The following is a 19,016-nucleotide window of genomic DNA, read 5'->3' on the forward strand; positions in this document are numbered from 1 at the left end:
TATTCAAATATATATATATATATATATATATATATATATATATATATGTAAATAAATAATAACCAATAAAATAAAGAATCTTAAACCCAAGAGTAATTGGCTGCCAACATTTTGTATCCCTAAAACATGTTTATAATGGTGTCTTTTCAAAAATCATCCTTCACGTAGGATGAAAACATTTATGTGCCTCTATTGTAGCACTATCATATCAAATAGGAGTTGTCCATCTGTGAGCTCCATGAGAGCAGGGACTTTAGTTTATCACCTTTGTATTTCCAACATTTGCCAGTGCCCATCACAAAGATATTCAATAAACGCTTGCCGAGTGATAAACTAAGTGATCATGTGGAATGACTAAAGGTAGACTTTCCACGATATGAGTCAAGACTTGAGATTGTGCCATATCACTTAGTATTGCAGTTTGCGGAATTCTTTGCTTTGTTGTAGTATTATCAGTTACACTGAATTAAAAAATGAAGCCCTATAAATAATGCCTCTTGACCCAACCAAATTTAAAAAAAAAAATTTTATGTTTTTCTTTATTTTTGAGAGAGAGAAAGAGAACGTGAGCAGGGGAGGGGCGGAAAGAGAGGGAGGGAGACACAGAATCTGAAGCAGGCTCCAGGCTCCAAGCTGTCAGCACAGAGCCCATTGCAGGGCTCTAACTCGTAATCCACGAGAGCATGACCTGAGCCAAAGTTGGATGCTTAACTGACTGAGCCACCCAGGTGCCCTGACCAAACCAAATTTAATTTTTTTAAATGTTTATTCAATTTTGAGAGACAGAGACAGAGCATGAGTAGGGGAGGGGCAGAGAGAGAGGGAGACAGAGAATCTGAAGCAGGCTCCAGACTCTGAGCTGTCAGCATAGAGCCCGACGCAGGGCTTAACTCACGAGCCATGAGATCATGACCTGAGCTGAAGTTGGATGCTCAACCGAGCCACCCAGGCATCCCTGGACCAAACCAAATTTAAATAGGAGGTCCTACTCAGAGAGACAGTAAATCAGAGCAAGGATACGTAGCACCTTTTAGTCCAAATCCCATCCCAGTTCAGCAGGTAGAGAGCACAGGAAGTTGACATCTCATAAGACATTTGGATCCACGCACTAGTCAATCGCTGTTTATGCTAAACCAGCAAATCCAAGATTCTACAATTAGAAGGGCTCTCTTGAAAGACAATGCCATTCAAAATACCAGAAAGTTCAAGTGATAATAGGATTTGGATAACTCATGATACATGCAATAGTAAATAAAGTTCAGAGCAAAATGCCTTGAGACTGTATGTAGTATTTACAGCAATACTTATAAATGGCCATGAGTGTAAATACTAATGTGTCCCAGAGCTTACTTTAAAAAAATTAAACTAAATTAATTTTTATTTTATGCTATTGTGAAGCTTACAAGAGAACTATTAAAGTCTTTCTCAAAAAAAATAAATAAAAAAAATAAAGTCATTCTCAGTGGGGGGCACCTGGGTGGCTCATTTTGTTAAGTGTCCGACTCTTACTTTTGGCTTAGGTCATGATCTCATGGTTCAAGGGATCGAGCCCTGCATCAGGCTCTGCGTTGACAGCATGGAGCCTGCTTGGGATTCTCTCTCTTCTCTCTTTCTTCCCCTCCCCCACTCGCACTCTCTCTCCCTCAAAATAATAAATACATTTTTTTAAAAAGCCATTCTCGGGGCACCTGGGTGGCTCAGTTGGTTAAGCGTCTGACTTCAGCTCAGGTCATGATCTCATGGTTCATGGGTTTGAGCCCCGCATCAGGCTCCACATACTGACAGTGCAGAGTCTGCTCGGTATTCTCTCTCCTCTCTCTCTGCCCCTCCCTGACTTGCATACACAGACTCTCTCGTAAAAATAAATAAATAAAATTAAAACAAAAAAAGTCAATTCTCAGTGGAAAAAGTACATCTAAAGTTCATGTTATACCAGAACAGATCAATGATCTATCCTGACTTCAACTAAAGCTGCTTATACAAATCCCATAATCAGTATACATACTAATTAAAACTAGCAAGAGTATCAGTTGATTTAGGGATGACTGAAAGTTGCACCAGTTAGTTTTCTCCTGTTACTTTCAGTTCTATTGCAGTGGCTTCTAATATAACTTATTCACATTAATGTATCTGTATAGAGTTCCAGCCTCAAAACAATGATGGAATTATCCTTCACTAGTAATCCTTCTGTTGACACCTTCTCATGCCATATACAAAGAAATGCCACAAAACAATAACAAAAATGTGTCTCAAATGGCCTAAGTACTATGACCCTGGTCTATAAAACATAGACCCTGGTAAAGAGTCAAAGACAACAGTCAACCTGATCTTTGAGGGTACTCCCATGCCAAAACATTTTCATTTAGATCGCCAAAAAGGGAGGGCATAGTAACACCCACGATGGATGACACAGCTTTGAAGAGGGCCTCCTAACAAAGTCAGAGGAGCCACCAACATATACCTGTGTTCGAATGGAATATTCAAGCACGATGCTCTACGACTGGGCTCCGGTTATATGATGTTGATAGAAAGAATATCTCAGCCCCAACTGTGGCTTGCCACCAAGAGTCTTTCATTGCAGTGGTCATAGGGAAGGAGCTTTGTTAACTGATAAAGCTGACAAAGCTGTTAATTAACAGTTCCTGAGAAGGAACCACGAAGGCCTGAATTACAACTTTCACAGAAGTAGCCAACTTCATTATGTTTCAATTTAATATATCCAATTTCATCATAAATTCTCAAGCTACAATGGCAATAATTCATTCAACAGATATTTTTTAGGGGCACCTGGGTGGCTCAGTCGGTTAAGTGGCCGACTTGGGCTCAGGTCATAATCTCGCGGTTCACGAGTTCAGGCCTCGCGTCAGGCTCTGGGTGGACAGCTCAGAGCCTGGAGCCTGCTTTGGATTCCGTGTCTCCCTCTCTCTCTCTCTGCCCCTCCCCTGCTTGTGCTCTGTCTCTCTCACTTTCCAAGATAAATAATAAAACATGAAAAATGTTTTTAATAAAAAACATATTTTTTTAAAGAACTATGATTTCCCTGGTACTGTTTTGGATGTTAGGGATACAGAGGTAAACAAAGTGGACAAAAAACTCTACCCATAAAAACTTACATTTTAGTGGTGGGAGACAGATTATAAAAAAATAATTAAAATATAGGTAGAATATCTGCCCGATGACATAAAACAGGAAAGGGGGAAAGAGAATGCAACGTTAGGCAAGCTTGTGACTTTCAACAAGACAATGAAGAAATACCTCGGTGAGAAGGAAACATGGAACAAAAATCTAAAGTGAGTTTATGAATCAACTCAGGTTGCCATAACACAATGCCATAAATTGGGGGGCTTAGACAACAGACATTTATTTTCTCACATTCTGGAGTCTGGAAATCTGAGATCAGGGTGTCCTCATAGCTGGGTTCTAATGTTTATTTATTTTTGAGAGAGACAGAGACAGAATGCGAGTGGGTTAGGGGTAGAGAGAGAGGGAGACACAGACAAGTAGGCTCCAGGCTCTGAGCTGTCAGCACAGAGCCCAATGCAGGGCTCGAAGTCACGAGCTGTGAGATCATGACCTGAGCCGAAGTCGGTCACTCAACGGACTGAGCCACCCAGGCACCCCTAGCTGGGTTCTGATAAGAGCTCTCTTCCTGGCTTGCCGAAGGTAAACTTCCTGTTAGATACTTACATGGCCTTTCCTGGGTGTGTGCACATGGAAAGAGACAGTGAGAGGACTCTGGTGTTTCTTCTTACTTGGACACTAGTCCTATTGGATCAGAACCCCACCCTCATGACCTATTCAACCTTAATTACATAAAGGTCCTATCTCCAACAAATTCTTACACTGTGGGGTTAGGGCTTTAACATATGAATCTTGGTGGAGGACAAAATTCAGTCTATAGCAGGGAGTAAGCAGTGCAGATAACCGGGGGAAGAATGTTTTAGGCAGAGAGTTTGGGCCAGAAATATAAGTTAGGGAGTTTCAGCATATAGACAATATAGACATAAAGACATCAGATGAGGGGCGCCTGGGTGGCGCAGTCGGTTAAGCGTCCGACTTCAGCCAGGTCACGATCTCGCGGTCCGTGAGTTCGAGCCCCGCGTCAGGCTCTGGGCTGATGGCTCGGAGCCTGGAGCCTGTTTCCGATTCTGTGTCTCCCTCTCTCTCTGCCCCTCCCCCGTTCATGCTCTGTCTCTCTCTGTCCCAAAAATAAATAAAAAATGTTGAAAAAAAGATTAAAAAAAAAAAAAAAAAGACATCAGATGAAATCACCAGTAGAGTAACTGTTGAGAAAAGCAGAAAAGGAGACTGAGAAGGAGTAGCTAGTGAGTGATGAGGAGAAAACCAGGAGAGTGTAGTATCATGGAAGCCTAATGAATAAAGCATAGTATTTCAAGAAGGAGGGGGTGAGAGGTCAAATAAGAATGAAGGCTGAGTCCTGACCACTGGATCAACAATATGGAGGGTACTGGTGACTTTATCAAGTGCAATTTTGTTGGAGTAGCAAGGGCAAAAGGCTGGTACTTTCAAGAGAGACCAAGAAGAGGAATTCAGTATGAGTAAAAGCAACGAAAGAAAAAATGGATAACTTGGACTATATCAAAATTTAAAGCTTTTCATGGCAAATGATAGATGCCATCAAGAAAGTGAAAAGACCAGGCACCTGGCCGGCTCAGTACAGCTTGAGACTCTTGATCTCAGGGTTGTGGGTTCGAGCCCCACGTTGTGTGTAGAGATTACTTAAAAATAAAATATTTTTGATAGCTTTTCTTTTTCTTATTTTAAAAAATATTTATTTAATTTTGAGAAAGCACAAGCGGGGGAGGGTCAGAGGGAGGGGGACAGAGGATCTGACACAGGCTCTGCACTGACAGGTTGACAGTAACAGCCTGATGTGGGGCTTGAGCTGAAGTTGCACGCTCAACCAACCGAGTCACCCAGGTGCCCCTAAAATCTTTTTTTTTTTAAGTTTATTATTATTTATTTTGAGAGACAGAAAGCACACACATGCACAAGCAGGGAAGGGCAGAGAGAGAGAGAGAGAGAGGTAGAGAGAATCCCAGGCAGGCCCCCCCCAAGCTGTCAGTGCAGAGCCAGATGCAGGGCTCGATTTCACGAACCAGGGGATTATGACCTGAGCCTAAACCAAAAGTCAGACACTTAATAAACTGTGCCACCCCGGTGCCACAAAAATATAAATAAATAAAATCTTTTATTTTTAACGTTTCTTTATTATTTTTGAGAGAGAAAGAGAGAGAGAGAGAGAGAGAGAGCAGGGGAAGGGCAGAGAGAGGGGGACAGAGGATTAGAAGCGGCCTCTGTACTGACAGCAGTGAGTCCAATGTGGGGCTCAAACTCATGAACTGTGAGATTACAACCTGAACCAAAGTTGGATGCTCAACCAACCAAGCCACCCAGGCACGCCCCCAAAAATAAAATCTTCTTTTAAAAAAGTGAAAAAATAGGGGCGCCTGGGTGGCTCGGTCGGTTAAGCATCTGACTTTGGCTCAGATCATGATCTCATGGTTAGTGAGTTCCAGCCCTGCATCAGGCTCTGTGCTGACAGCTCAGAGCCTGGAGCCTCCTTTGAATTCTGTGTCTCCCTTGCTCTCTGCCCCTCTCCCGCTCACGCTCTGTCTCTCTCTCTAAGTAAAAAATGTTTAAAAAAATAACTATTTTTAAAAAAGTGAAAAAATTAAAAAAAATTTTAAGGTGAAAAAATAACCTACAACATGGGAAAAATATTTACAAATCTGATAAGGGAGGGATACAGAATATATATTAAAAAGTTACAACTCAACAACAACAAAAACAAATAACCCAATTTTTTTCAAATGGACACAGGATTTTAAAAAAAAAATTTTTTTTTAACGTTTATTTATTTTCGAGACAGAGAGAGAGCATGAACGGGGGAGGGTCAGAGAGAGGGAGACACAGAATCTGAAACAGGCTCCAGGCTCTGAGCTGTCAGCACAGAGCCCGACTCGGGGCTCGAACTCAAGGACTGCGAGATCATGACCTGAGCCGAAGTCGGCCGCTTAACCGACTGAGCCACCCAGGCGCCCCCAGGATTTTTTTTTTTAGTGTTTATTTAGTTTTGAGAGACAGAGAGACAGAACATGAGTGGGAGAGGGGCAGACAGAAAGGAAGACACAGATTCCAAAGCAGGCTTCAGGCTCTGAGCTGTCAGCACAGAGCCGGATGCGGGGCTCAAACTCACAAACCATGAGATCACGACCTGGGCTGAAGTTGGAGGCCTAACGGACTGGGCCACCCAGGCGCCCCTGGATACAGGATTTAAGTAGATTGTTCTCCAAATAAGATATGTAAATGACCACTAAACATATGAATAGATGCTCAACATCATTAACCATTAGAAAAATACAAATCAAAACCATAATGAGATATCAAATCACACCCATTAGGAATGGCTATAATCAAAAAAGCAGACAACAAGTGTTGGTGAAGATGCAGAGAAATTGGAACCCTTATATATTGCTGATAGGTATGTAAAATGATACAGCATTTTAGAAAACAGTTTGGCAATTGCTCAAAAGTTAAACAGAGTTATCTTACAACCTAGCAATTGCACTTTTAGGTATATATGCAAGAGAAATAAAACTGTATGTCTGGGGCAGCTGGGTGGCTCAGCTGGTTAAGGATCCAACTCTTCAGTTTCGGCTCAGGTCATGATCTCATGGTTCATGAGTTCAGGCCCCACTTCGTGCTCTGCGCTGACAGCATGTAGCTTGCTTGGGATTCTTTCTCTCCCTCTCTCTCTGCCCTTTCCCCCACTCTCCCTCTCAAAATAAATAAATAAACTTATATAAATATATAAAATATATATAATGTTTATATATATGTATGTAATATTTATATATCCAAACAAAAATCTGTATGCAAAAAAAGTGTACATGGATGTTCACAGAAGTATTATTCATAATAGCCAAAAAATGGAAACAATCCAAGTGTTCATCAACTGATGAACGGATAAATGAAAGTGGTATATTCAGACAGCAGAATTATTATTAAGTAATAAAAAGGAATCAAGTATTGACACATGCTACAACATGAATGAACTTGAAAACACTATGCTAAATGAAAGAATCCAGTCACAAAAGACCACATATTGTATGATTCCATTATACAAAAAGTCCATAGAGCAAATCCATAGAGACAAAAAGATTAGTGATTGTGTAGGGTTCTATAGGGTGGGGAGTGATTAAGGAACAGGGGGTTTCTTTTGGGGATGATGAAAATATTCTAAAATCAATTGTGGTGATGGTTACACAACTCCGAATATGTTTAAATCATTGAATTGTATACTTTACATGAGTGCATTTCATGGTATGTGAATTGTATCAAAATGAAGATATTTGTGTGTGTCTGTGTGTGTGTGTGCGCGCGCGCACGTGTGTTTACCTGCATAACAATGGCTTGAGGAACAAAGGTATAAATCTCCAGAGACACTCAACATCACCACTTGGGATTCACTTCTAAGTGTATCTGACTCCAAAGCCTGTGTGTTCTTAACCATTCTTCTGAACTACCTCCTAATGATCATTTCCTTAAGTTAGATTTCCATAAGTAGAATTAATTACTGAGACAAAGGATTTGAACGATTTGCTGCAAGGGTTGAAGGAGTCCCTGTAACCATCTGGGCTTGCCAGGTACATGGCCCCCTTCTAGAAAAAGTGATCCAAACTCCTCTTTCCTCTTCAAGGGCTACAACTCATACAACCTGTTTTGAATGAAACAGACCTTGCCATCACAGCTGATTAAGACGCAAACCAAAGGCAGCTACACACACCCTAGCCAACTGCCACTCAGGCAGTAGTGACAGCTCAGTGTTCAAAGGCAGCGCTCAATAGTGAATAATGGCAAGTCAACCCAATCAAATTCTCTTTTTAGGGACATATAAATGCCAGGTGAACAAAGGGAAGGCAAGTAACCGAAGCCTGAACTGTTGAGCTCTTAGCAGCTGTGTGGTAAGTATAGAACATGAATTATTTGTAGAGAAGCTTTCGACTGTCATCTGAAGAGTGAACCCAAACACCTCTTGCAAACAAGCTCACCCAACAAGGAACCCACGCACAACACACTGAAGTCATTTGCTACTACTGACACTAATAAATTAATAGTGATACAAATGATACTACTACTAGTATCATCCATATGATACTAACCTAATCACATGAAGCATTCTCTAAGGAGGTTTCAAAGAGAAACCACGTCATTTCATCAGGTCAAATCATTGTACCAATAAAAGTTTCAAACCAATGGTATTTTCTCAAGGGAGCAGAAATGAACAGAAGTTAGAACATCTAATCCAACAAGGCCTCTAAACCTTCTAAATCTTCATCTCTCCCTCAACCTTAACACCCCTTTCCTACCCTGCACTCAGCTCGTGAATTTGCCTTCTATGTCACTGGGAAAATAAAGGCAATGAGATGGGAACTTTCTCGTTCTCTCACCCCCAAATCGACCGTCCTATCTCCACCAGCTCTCCTATTCTCTGTCTTCTTTCCTGTGACAAAGGGAAAGTGTCCTTGTTCCTATTAAAGGCTAGTCAACTCCTTTGGGCCCCTTATCCCATCCCCTTTAGCCTAGTCTTGGACTTTGCTCCTGAAGTTCTCCCTAATCTCTCTCACATCGCTGATTCCTCCCTTTCTATTGAAAACATGTAAACATGCTCTAGTATCCCCTTACCCATACTTAAATTTTTTTTTCTGGGAATTATAAGAAAAAAAACTTTTGTTGGAGCAAGGAAGGCTTTGAAAGTATGATACAAAACTCAGATAAATTCAACTATGTAAAAATTAAAGATTTCTGGAGAGAAAAACAACGTAAATAAGGTGAAAAGACATACCAGCAACTCCTATCACAGAGGGTTAAAGTGCCTGATGTATTAAGAGCTTCTACAGATGAATAAGAAAAAAACCAACAACTCACCAGAACAATGAGCAAGAGGATGGCAGAGACAATTCAAAGAAATACAACTGGCTTTTAAACTTTTGAAAATATATTCAACCTCACTCAAAATAAAAGAATGCAAATTAAAGGTACAACAAGAAACCATTTTCACTTACTAGATTGGCACAGATAAAAAAACTTGATAACACACCGAATGGGGAAACGCCTTCTCATCATTGCTGGTAGGAAATATACTGGTACAAATTATATAGAAACGTTTTGCACCGTATCTGTCAAACTCACAAATGCACTCACTCTTTGACTCAGCAATTCTAAGTAATTTTATACTACAGATATATATTTCCACACATATGACAAGGCCCATGTATAAAATCATTCATTGCAGTTTTGTTTGTGATAACAAAAGATTGGAAACCACCTAAATATTCATTAGTAGGATCACTAGGGAATTGAATAAATAAATTATTGTGTAATAACATAATGCAACCATAAATAAAGAAAGTGGGAGACCTTTTTGTATATCTATACAGAACAATCTTCAAGATAAGTAGATAAGTAGAAAAGCAAGGAACAGAAACAGTACGTATAGTGAGCTATCATCTGTATATTTGTTTAAAAGGAGGAAAGGTAGAAAAAAATATATGTAAATATTTGCTTGTATATACAGAGAATATTTCCAGAAGGATTTGTAAGAGACTGGAAACATTGAAATGAGGGAGGAAAACAGAGTGACTGGGGAAAGGTAGGGGAATGAGATTTTCACTGTAAACAAATCATTTTGTACCATGTAATGTAATCTATTAAAAAAAATTTTTTTTAAATAGGCTCCACACCCAGTTGGGGCTTGAACTCACAACCCTGAGATCAAGAGTCACATGCTCTGCCAACTGAGCCAGCAAGGTACTCCCAAAATTTTGTTTTTATGTAAAAAAATTGTTTTTCTAAGTTTTCCCTGTCCTATCACCCTATTTCTTTACAAAACTACTCAAAGCATTTGTCTCTATTTGCTGTTTCTACTTTCTCATCTCCATTCTCTTTTTAATCCATTCGAACATAGTTTTTGTCCCTGCCATTCTACTGAAACTACCTTGTCCAGGTCATTATAACCTCTATCTTGCCAGACAAATCCAATGGGCATATCTCCATCCTCATCTTAATCTCTCAACAGTATTCAACACTGTCAACTACTCCCTCCTTGAAGTCATTTCTTTTCTTGGCTTGTAGGATACTTCATTCTCCTAGTTTTCTTCTTGCCTCCTTAGTCACACTTCAATCATCTTATTGGATCCTCCTCTTCCTCTGACTTTTGAAGATTGACTCTGCCTTTGGCTCTTTTCTGCTCTATCATACTTTGCCCTAGGTGATCCCATTTAGTCACATAGCTTTAAGTACTGCCATTGACCACCTAATTTATAATTCGGTTCCATTTCTCTTCTCTAAGCTCCTGAAGTCATAATTCATATTTAGTTTTTCAAGGAACCATTAAACTATTTTCTAAAACATGGCATCATTTTACATTCTCACCAGCAATATATAAGGGTTCCAATTTCTCCATATTCTTACCAAGAACTGTTATTATCTTTTATATTATAGCCATCCTAGGAGATGTGAAGTGATATCTCACTGGAGTTTTTATTTGCATCTTCCTAATGAATAATTATGTTGAGCATCATTCATGTTCTCGTTGGCCATTTGTATATCTTTTTTGGAAAAAGACTATTCTAGTCCTTTGCCCATTTTTTTAATTGGGTTGTTTGGTTCTTGGTTGACTTGTAGGAATTCTTTATGTACTCTAGATATTAATCCCTTATCAGGTATATGATTTACAAATATCTTGTCCCATTCTATGGGTTGCCTTTTACTCTGCTGATAGTATCTTTTGATACACAAAAGCTTTTAATTTTGATGTTCAACTTATCATTATTTTTTCTTTTGTTGCCTGTATTTTTGGTGTCATATCCAAGAAATCATTGCCAAATCCAATGACATGGAGACTTTCCTTTGTTTTTTCTTCTAAGAGTTTTATAGTTTTAGTAGTTACATTTATGTCTTTGATCCATTTTTAGATAATTTCTGTATATGGTGTAAGGTAAGAGTCTTTTGCTTGTGGATGTCCAGTTTTCCCACTACCTTTTGTTGAAAAGACTGTCCTTTCCCCATTGAGTGGTCTTGACAACCTTGTTAAAAATCATTTGACCATATATGCAAGGGTTTATTTCTGGATTCTATTTTCTATTCCATTGGTCATGCCTGTTTTTATGCAAAGTAGACTTTTAAAGATACCATTTTTAACTCTTCAGATTGGCAGTATATCAAAACATTGATAACATTCAGTATTGAAAAGGATGTGAAGAGATGAGGATTCTTACACAATGCTGGGGGAAATGAGAATCACTATGACCTTTTTGGAAAGTAATGTAGAGGTGTCAAAATTTAAGATATTCTTTTAATGCAACACATAGGATCTTTTTTATAGAAATAAAAAACTAGTGCATAAGTATATGTGTACAAAGATATTTATTGTGGTATCATTCGTAGTGGGAAGAGGCTGAACTGAAAAAGTCAGGTAGCTATTCTCTCTGCATCTTTCTCTCCTTGCAGTCACATGTTTTCTCACTTCTGTTTTCCTCTGTATTTCTTCCTGGACTTGCAAATAGACCAACTAGATCACTGGGTAGGAGTCTCTCTGATCTTACAAATCTCAGTGTTCACCATCATCTTAGTCTTGAGTTACCATTTTGCTCATTTACAAATCTGCTATTTTTTTATGCCACTTTTTATAGTTTCTACTTGTCTGCCAAGTTTTTCAAGTTTGGTTTTTTTATCTCCTTGAACATAGTTCAGAGAGTTGTTTTATAGTCTGTGTCTAAAGATTGCAACATACAGAATCAATCCCTGTGGGTCTGTTTCTATTATTTGTTATTTCTCCTCCTTATTCATGGTGTCTTATCTCCTTGTTTGCCTGGTTATCTCTGTGCTGGACACTCTATTTGAAAAAAAATTTTTTTTAAATAATTTGATGCTGAGGATGATTATATTTTTCTTTAAAGAGGATTTTTATTTACTCTTGCTACTAGCAATTAGGGCCAACTTAATATAAGTTCAGGCCCTGAGATTTTTCGGGGCCACTTAAATGATATGAAGTCAGCCTGCAATATGAGGATTAGTTTCCTTCTGGTGTTCCCTTACACCTACAATGTGGCATTTCATTTTATTTTATTTATTTATTTATTTATTTATTTTAATGTTCATTTATTTTTGAGAGAGAGAGAGAGAGAAACAGAGTGCAAGAGGCAGAGAGGCAGAGAGAGGAGACACAGAATTCAAAGCAGGCTCCAGGCTCTGAGCTGTCAGCACAGAGCCCAATGTGGGGCTTGAACTCAGAACTGTAAGATCATGACCTGAGTCAAAGTAGGATGCTTAACTGACTGAGTCACCCAAGTGCCCCTACAGTGCAGCATTTTAAACTCCTAGCCAAAGCAGAGGGTAAAATGTCAGGGTTACAACCCTTTATGGACCCTGGACTCCAACTTTTGTCCCCATCAGCTCCCAAGGCTGCCAAAAGTGCAGCTTAGATTGACAGTATGCCTCCTGAACTAGTAAATGTAGTAAATGCTACCAGACAAAAGCAGCATGAGTGTCAGGCTCATCACTCCAAATTTCTTATCTATCCAAAATGTTGGCCCAGTAATTCCTCACTATCTTGTTAGTTAGTTATTAAATGCTTCTGGAGGATGCTTTTTATGTGTGTCCAGCTGGGTTAGCTGTCTTCAGTAAGAGGGTTGACCTGAATTACATAGTCTATCATCAGTAACAATGGAAGTCCATTCAGTTTACTTTATTTCTGCAAGAGAAAATCTCATTAGCTCCAGTCAAGGGCCTATTCCTACTCTTGTGGCCAGGGTTCTAAGGTCATTTAGTATACAGAACATTCAATTGCTTTGAGAAGGGCAGGTTCCTAACAAGGGGATATGGGCATGGAATAAATGATTGGCATCTTTAATATACCAAATTACTTGCTGTTCTTTAAATGTACCCTCCTATATCATATTCCTGTGTTTTTTCATGTGTTGTCTCCGCAGCCAGGATTTGCTCCCCTCTGTTCACTAGGCAAACTCTTTTTTTATTTTCAAGACTTAACTCAAAGAAGACTACCTTATCTCAAAAACAAGCAAAGAAAAAAAACAAAAAGACACTTCTTCTATATGCTCTTTGTAATGTGCATAAATCTTTTCATAGAAATGATTCTATCCTAAAGGATATCATTCCTATTATTCTATCCTAAAGGATAGGAATTATTTTTTTTTCACTGATGAGAACTGACATTGTGCCAGGCACATTCAACAAATATTTGTTGAGTAAATGAACGAATGGGAGTAAAGAACAAATGATTCTATAAAATTCTAACTCCAAAAAACAACTTATTTCCATGGTTTGTTATTCACTAGACCTTAATTCTTAGAAAAACCTTTTTCCCTCTCCTGCTAAAAATAAATAATACAGATATGTTTTGAGAAAGAGTAAATAATGATATCATTTTAGAAGCAATTGCCTAATTTCTTTTGCTTTACTAGATTTGGTACTCTCAGATTCTGACTCATTTTGTTTTCATGCTTGGAAGACAAGGTTTCAAACTCATTAGTTGGCTTTATGGCCATTTCACACTTTGCCTACCTCCCTCTCCATTCCCACAAACAACCCCCCCCTTCCATTTTTATCTTTTCTTCCTTCTAAATTTTCATTCTTTCTTCATAGAAAGGACACTCACTGATCACACAACTGGTCAAACGCAGCAAAAGAAACACACAACTTTATATCCACAGTTCTGTAACTTTTCTGAAAATCAGAGGCCTAAAGCATACATCAAGTTTAATAAGAAGTCATAGCAACTTCTAACAAATTCGGAACATTCATAAGGGACCCCTATCAACCAGTTCTAACAGTTGCACTGCAAGGGAGAAGGAGCAAAATCTTTGTGAAAACCAAGGAGATACCTTACCTTCTGAAGATCTTTTTGAGAAAGATTAGGAGGGCAGACAGGCCACACATTAGTAATCACCTTCCCCAGCACAAGGGAAACAGAAAGTATCTGTTTAACCATATTCCCAAAAAAGGAGAGACTAGAATAAATCAGACAGAAACACAATAGTAGCTTTAGAAGCTACAAGCAATAGAAACAACAAAAAGAGAGTTGAGGTGTGACCAGTTATACAAAACTGGAAGCATACAAGAAAAAAATACCATTAAGTAGTTGTTTCAACTCGAATGTGAAGATATCCACTGTCTTTTTTTCATGTTTATGTTTACTTATTTTTGAGAGAGAAAGAGAGAGAGAGAAAAAGTGGGGGAACGTCAGAGAGTGAGGGAGAGAGAGAGACTCTCAAGCAGGCTCTGCACTATCAGCTCAGAGCCTGATGTAGGGCTCAAGCCCACGAACTGTGAGATCACGACCTGAGCTGAAGTTGGACTCTTTAAAAAAGAATCAGTAGCCCAAAACTACAGAAGCAAAATAAATATAATAGAGTTTTACCCAAAGAATGACTTACAAAGTGGATTTGCTAGTTTTTTTTCATAAAATATGCTCGTTCATTAACAATAAGAAACTTCTGCTATTCCATAGGTACTGATAATTTGAGCCATTTCTTTGGTCTGTTGAAAGGCTGCCTTTTCAGTTGTAGCCTCAAGTTCCCAGAATCATTGGTGACAACCTAAGTGGACTTAATATCATTTCCCAAGGCTTGGTTGGGAATTTTCAGCCTGTGATGTTCAAGAATCTCAGGTGCTCCCACCCAATATTTGCATTTTTGTATGCAGAAGAAAAAAATTATTTAAGTTGAGGGGAGGGCTAAAGAAAAGAATGAGTAAACTAATACTTTTTTTAAAGAGGTAACTATTGATGGCATCAGGATGTGAAACCCCAACTATTGGCACCAACCCCACTGCCTCTGGGTTCCAGCATTTTTTATTTTTTATTTTTGAGAGAGAGAGACAGGGGATGTACAGAGAGAGAGGGGGGAGACACAGAATCTGAAGAAGGCTCCAGGCTCCAAGCTGTCAGCACAGAGCCTGACGTGGGGTTCGAACTCACAGATTGGATATCATCACCTGAGCAGAGTCTGTTGCTTAACTGACTGAGCCACCCAGGCGCCCCACCAATACCTTAAAGAAATTTTTTTTTAATGTTTTTATTTATTTTTGAGACAGAGAGAGACAGAGCATGAGCAGGGGAGGGGCAGAGAGAGAGTGAGACACAGAATCCGAAGCAGGCTCCAGGCTCTGAGCTGTCGGCACAGAGCCCAATGCGGAGCTCGAACTCACGAGCCATGAGATCATGACCTGAGCCAAAGTGGGTCGCCCAACTGACTGAGCCACCTAGGAGCCCCCCTAAAATTTTTTTTAGATAATACAAATACTATAAGCAGTAATTAGACAAAACAAATTCAGAACCCCAGTTAAACTCTTTGCTCTCAAAGTTGAAAATTAAGTGAAAGCAATTTTTATAATTCAGAAAAATAAATACTGTGGAAATGTGGAAAACATGGACTGGCTCAATTCTGTAATGATACATGATGAAATGCCATCTGTACAAGTGACAAATAACAGAACAAATCAATGGAAGTGAAGAATAATCTTCAAATGTAATTTAGACATTTTAGTTGCAAAGATGTTGATCTGCATTCATATGTGTTGCTAATTTAAAGAAAGAACTAAGTAAATGTCTTTCTGGATCCTAATGATAAAAATACAATAATTATTTCAATTTAATTTTCCACTCATTCATTCAAATATTTTTGGAGCACCTGCTATGATGTGGGAGACACTGGGGTTACTATGGGGTGGGGGTGGGGGGTTGAAAATAAAAGGTGAAAATGAGCTCCTAACTTCAGGGTATATATATATATTTTTTTTTCTTAATTAACATAATTCACATACCATAACATTTATCATTTAAATTTAAAGGGTACAGGGTTGCCTGGCTGGCTCAGTCAGTGGAGCATACAACTCTTGATCTTGGGCTTGTAAGCTCGAGCCCCATGTTGGGTGTAGAGATCACTTAAAAATATAAAATCTTGAAAAAATAAAAGTGTACAATTCATCAATGGTTTTAAGTACATTCACAAAGTTGTGCAAGCATCACCACTATGTGATTCCAGAACATTTTCATCACCCCCAAAGAAAACCTTGTATCTACTAGCAACCACATCCCATTTCCACCTCCTCCTAGAGCCTGTGGTGGCCACTAATCTACTCTGTCTCTATGAATTTTCCTATTCTGTACATTTCATATAAGTGGAATCATACAATATATAGCCTTTTTAGACTGGCTTCTTACATTTAACATAACATTTTCGAGTTTCATCCATGTTCTAACAAGTTTCAGTACTTCATTCTTTTTTATTTCTAAGCAACATTCCATTGTATGATTATACCACATTTTGTTTATCCATTCATCAGCTGACAGACACCTGGATTGTTTCCACTTTCAGGCTATTATAAATATTGCTGCTATGGACATTTGTGTACAAGTTTTTGTTTGAAGAAAGTTAACTACTACAGAATGATTAATCAATGTACTAATTATGTTTGGATTAATGCATCAATGTATTGATACAGAAGTAATGGATAGTGGTAAGCATCATGCAGTGGATTTTTATTGGTTTTGGCTTCCCAACTTCAGTTCCTCCTTCCTATTAGTACAGTATCCGTATTCTCTTATGTGTAATAACATAAGGAAGCTTCTAAAGAAGCTGACTTCACACTCAAATCCAGGGTAGCCCTTAATTGGCTTAAGTCCAGCACATCCTATCTCCATGGACATTGATTAGTTCAGTGACAGGCAAGTGACAGTAATTCAAACCGATGAGATATGAAAAGATCTTTGCTGGGGCTTCTGAGAAAGATGCTTCCTTGCTATTCTGAAGTGGCTGCCTTGAGAGATGTTCTTTTACTACTAGAGATGAGGGAAGCACATACAGCTCTCTTAGAAACTGCTACAGTCATATTGAGATTGAGCATATTGACCCATACCGAGCAAAATTTAGAAAATCAAAGATTTTGTAAAAGAAATCAGGTCTTTGCTAATATCACTGAGCTTCTATACTGAGGACCAAGTTTCAGGTGACGATTAACAAATTCTCTTAATTTATTTTAATGTTTATTTATTTTGAGAGAGAGAGAGAAAGCATGATGAGTGGGGGAGGGTCAGAGAGAGACAGAGAGAGAGAGAGAGAGAGAGAAAATCCCAAGCAGTCTCCATGCTGTGCTGTTAGCATAGAGCCTGATGTGGGGTGCAATCTCACAAATCTGTGAGATTGTGACATGAGCCGAAACTAAGCCGAGCTTAACCAACTGAGGTACCTAGGTGCCCATCCCTTAATTGTTTAAGCCAGTTTGAGTTGAGTTGTCTGTTGCTTACAATCAAAAGATTATATCATAATATTAACAGAAACTAAATTTTTATAGCACTTTATAGTGTAAGTCTAAGCTATGTGAATTCAGTGGTAGACACATTGGATACTGCCTGAGGGAGTCATGAAAGTCTTCCTGCAGAAAGTGACATCTGAGTTACAACTTGCAATTTAGAAAGTATTTACTAAGTACAATGGACTAAACAAAATTAGGCAGATTTCTTTTATTGCAGATCTTCTCAGAGACTTTAATATTCATTCATAATATATGCATAGTATAAATTATACATATATTCAAGAGAGGGAAATAATATACCATGTTTACTAAATTTATTTCACTCTGAACACCTAGTAATATCTCAAAGAATCCAGCTAGCTTGGTAAACACTGGTATGTATAATGTGTCAGTGGATGGCTAAAAGAGAAGAAAAGATCATCTTGGCCATCTTATTAGAAAATTTTCATGAAGATGAAGGCATTTGAAACAAATTTTAAGAGATTGGTGAATCCTGAACAAGCAGAATGGATCTAGGTAGTTTCTTGACTAAGACAAGTTCATCAATTAAACCCTTCGGTCAAGAAGAAAGCTGAAAGGGTAGTCATCAGCAGTGTCATTCTTTAAAGTTTATCAGGAAGGCTTTTTTTTTTTTCTGGAGTCCTGGAGCAAATTCAACAAATAAAAAGATAATAGCTATTAGTAAAATAAGCTAAAGTGAAAACATTTTAAATGTATTGCCCACTGTATTTGTAGGAAATACTTGTAGAAGAGAGGCATGAGTAATGAGCGACTGATTTCTCTGTATTTGATAAGGCATCTAGTAATCTGTTTGTCACATTTCAGTTTCACTTTATAATTGTGAATGAACCCCGAGATACATACTACATCTTTTCAGCTCTGGCTGTCTAACAGGAACAACTGATAGTTGGGAGAAAACTCTGCAAGTTCGTAGGTTATAAACTTAGGGAATTAAGGGTTGTTACCTTATTAAGACAGAATCATTAAGTCTCTAAAAGCCCATTTACAATTATTCATGGTTAACACCATTTACCTCAAATGAATAGTCCTTTCTTTTCTTCATTTTTCCAAATCAGGTCTATGAATAACAGGGTGATTAAAGCTTGAAAAGGAAAAGAGACCAGAGATACTCACATACATATCCATTTTTTATTTTCCGAAGAAAATTGTATAACTTTGCCATAAATTGCTTTCAACAAAGGCTTAGTTTACACATAAAAAGATGGTGGGGACGTGAAGATGGGGGTGGGTTGGGGGATGGCAGTGGGAGATTAACTAATAAAAAAAACCCAAAGACTATTTCTCTGAAAAGCTACATGGCAGAAGGAAGAAAATACAAACATTGGCCTTAGGACAAAGTCTCCATTGACTTCTTACATCCATCAGTCAGTGCTTACCCAAAGTCCCCGCTGAAGTAGCATTTTGCATACCACACACCTACCAATAGAAGGTCAATTTATCCTGAAGCAGGTAAAGCACATAAAACCAAATTCCTGGGCTGCAAAGATGCAAATGCTGACAAAATAAGGTGTTTACAGGGAACTTCTTATCAACAGCTAAGTCTTTAAAGGAGAAAAAAAATCTGAGATACTCCTCAAGGTACCAGATCCATACACCAAACATTTTCTTCCAGGTTTTGTTAACTAGCGGCTGAATCG

At 38.5% G+C, this 19,016-nt stretch overlaps 1 long non-coding RNA gene across 1 annotated transcript in view; it reads right to left on the reverse strand.

The window, feature by feature from the left end:
• Positions 1-19,016, reverse strand: part of LOC125912905 (uncharacterized) — a 32,193-nt gene that overhangs the window by 11,669 nt on the left and 1,508 nt on the right. The window contains exon 2 of the long non-coding RNA XR_007454868.1: positions 18,392-18,460. This is a non-coding gene — a long non-coding RNA (uncharacterized LOC125912905). The remainder of the gene's footprint in view (positions 1-18,391; positions 18,461-19,016) is intronic.

Source organism: Panthera uncia (assembly GCF_023721935.1).
Source record: "Panthera uncia isolate 11264 chromosome C1 unlocalized genomic scaffold, Puncia_PCG_1.0 HiC_scaffold_4, whole genome shotgun sequence".
Taxonomy (NCBI): domain Eukaryota; kingdom Metazoa; phylum Chordata; class Mammalia; order Carnivora; family Felidae; genus Panthera; species Panthera uncia.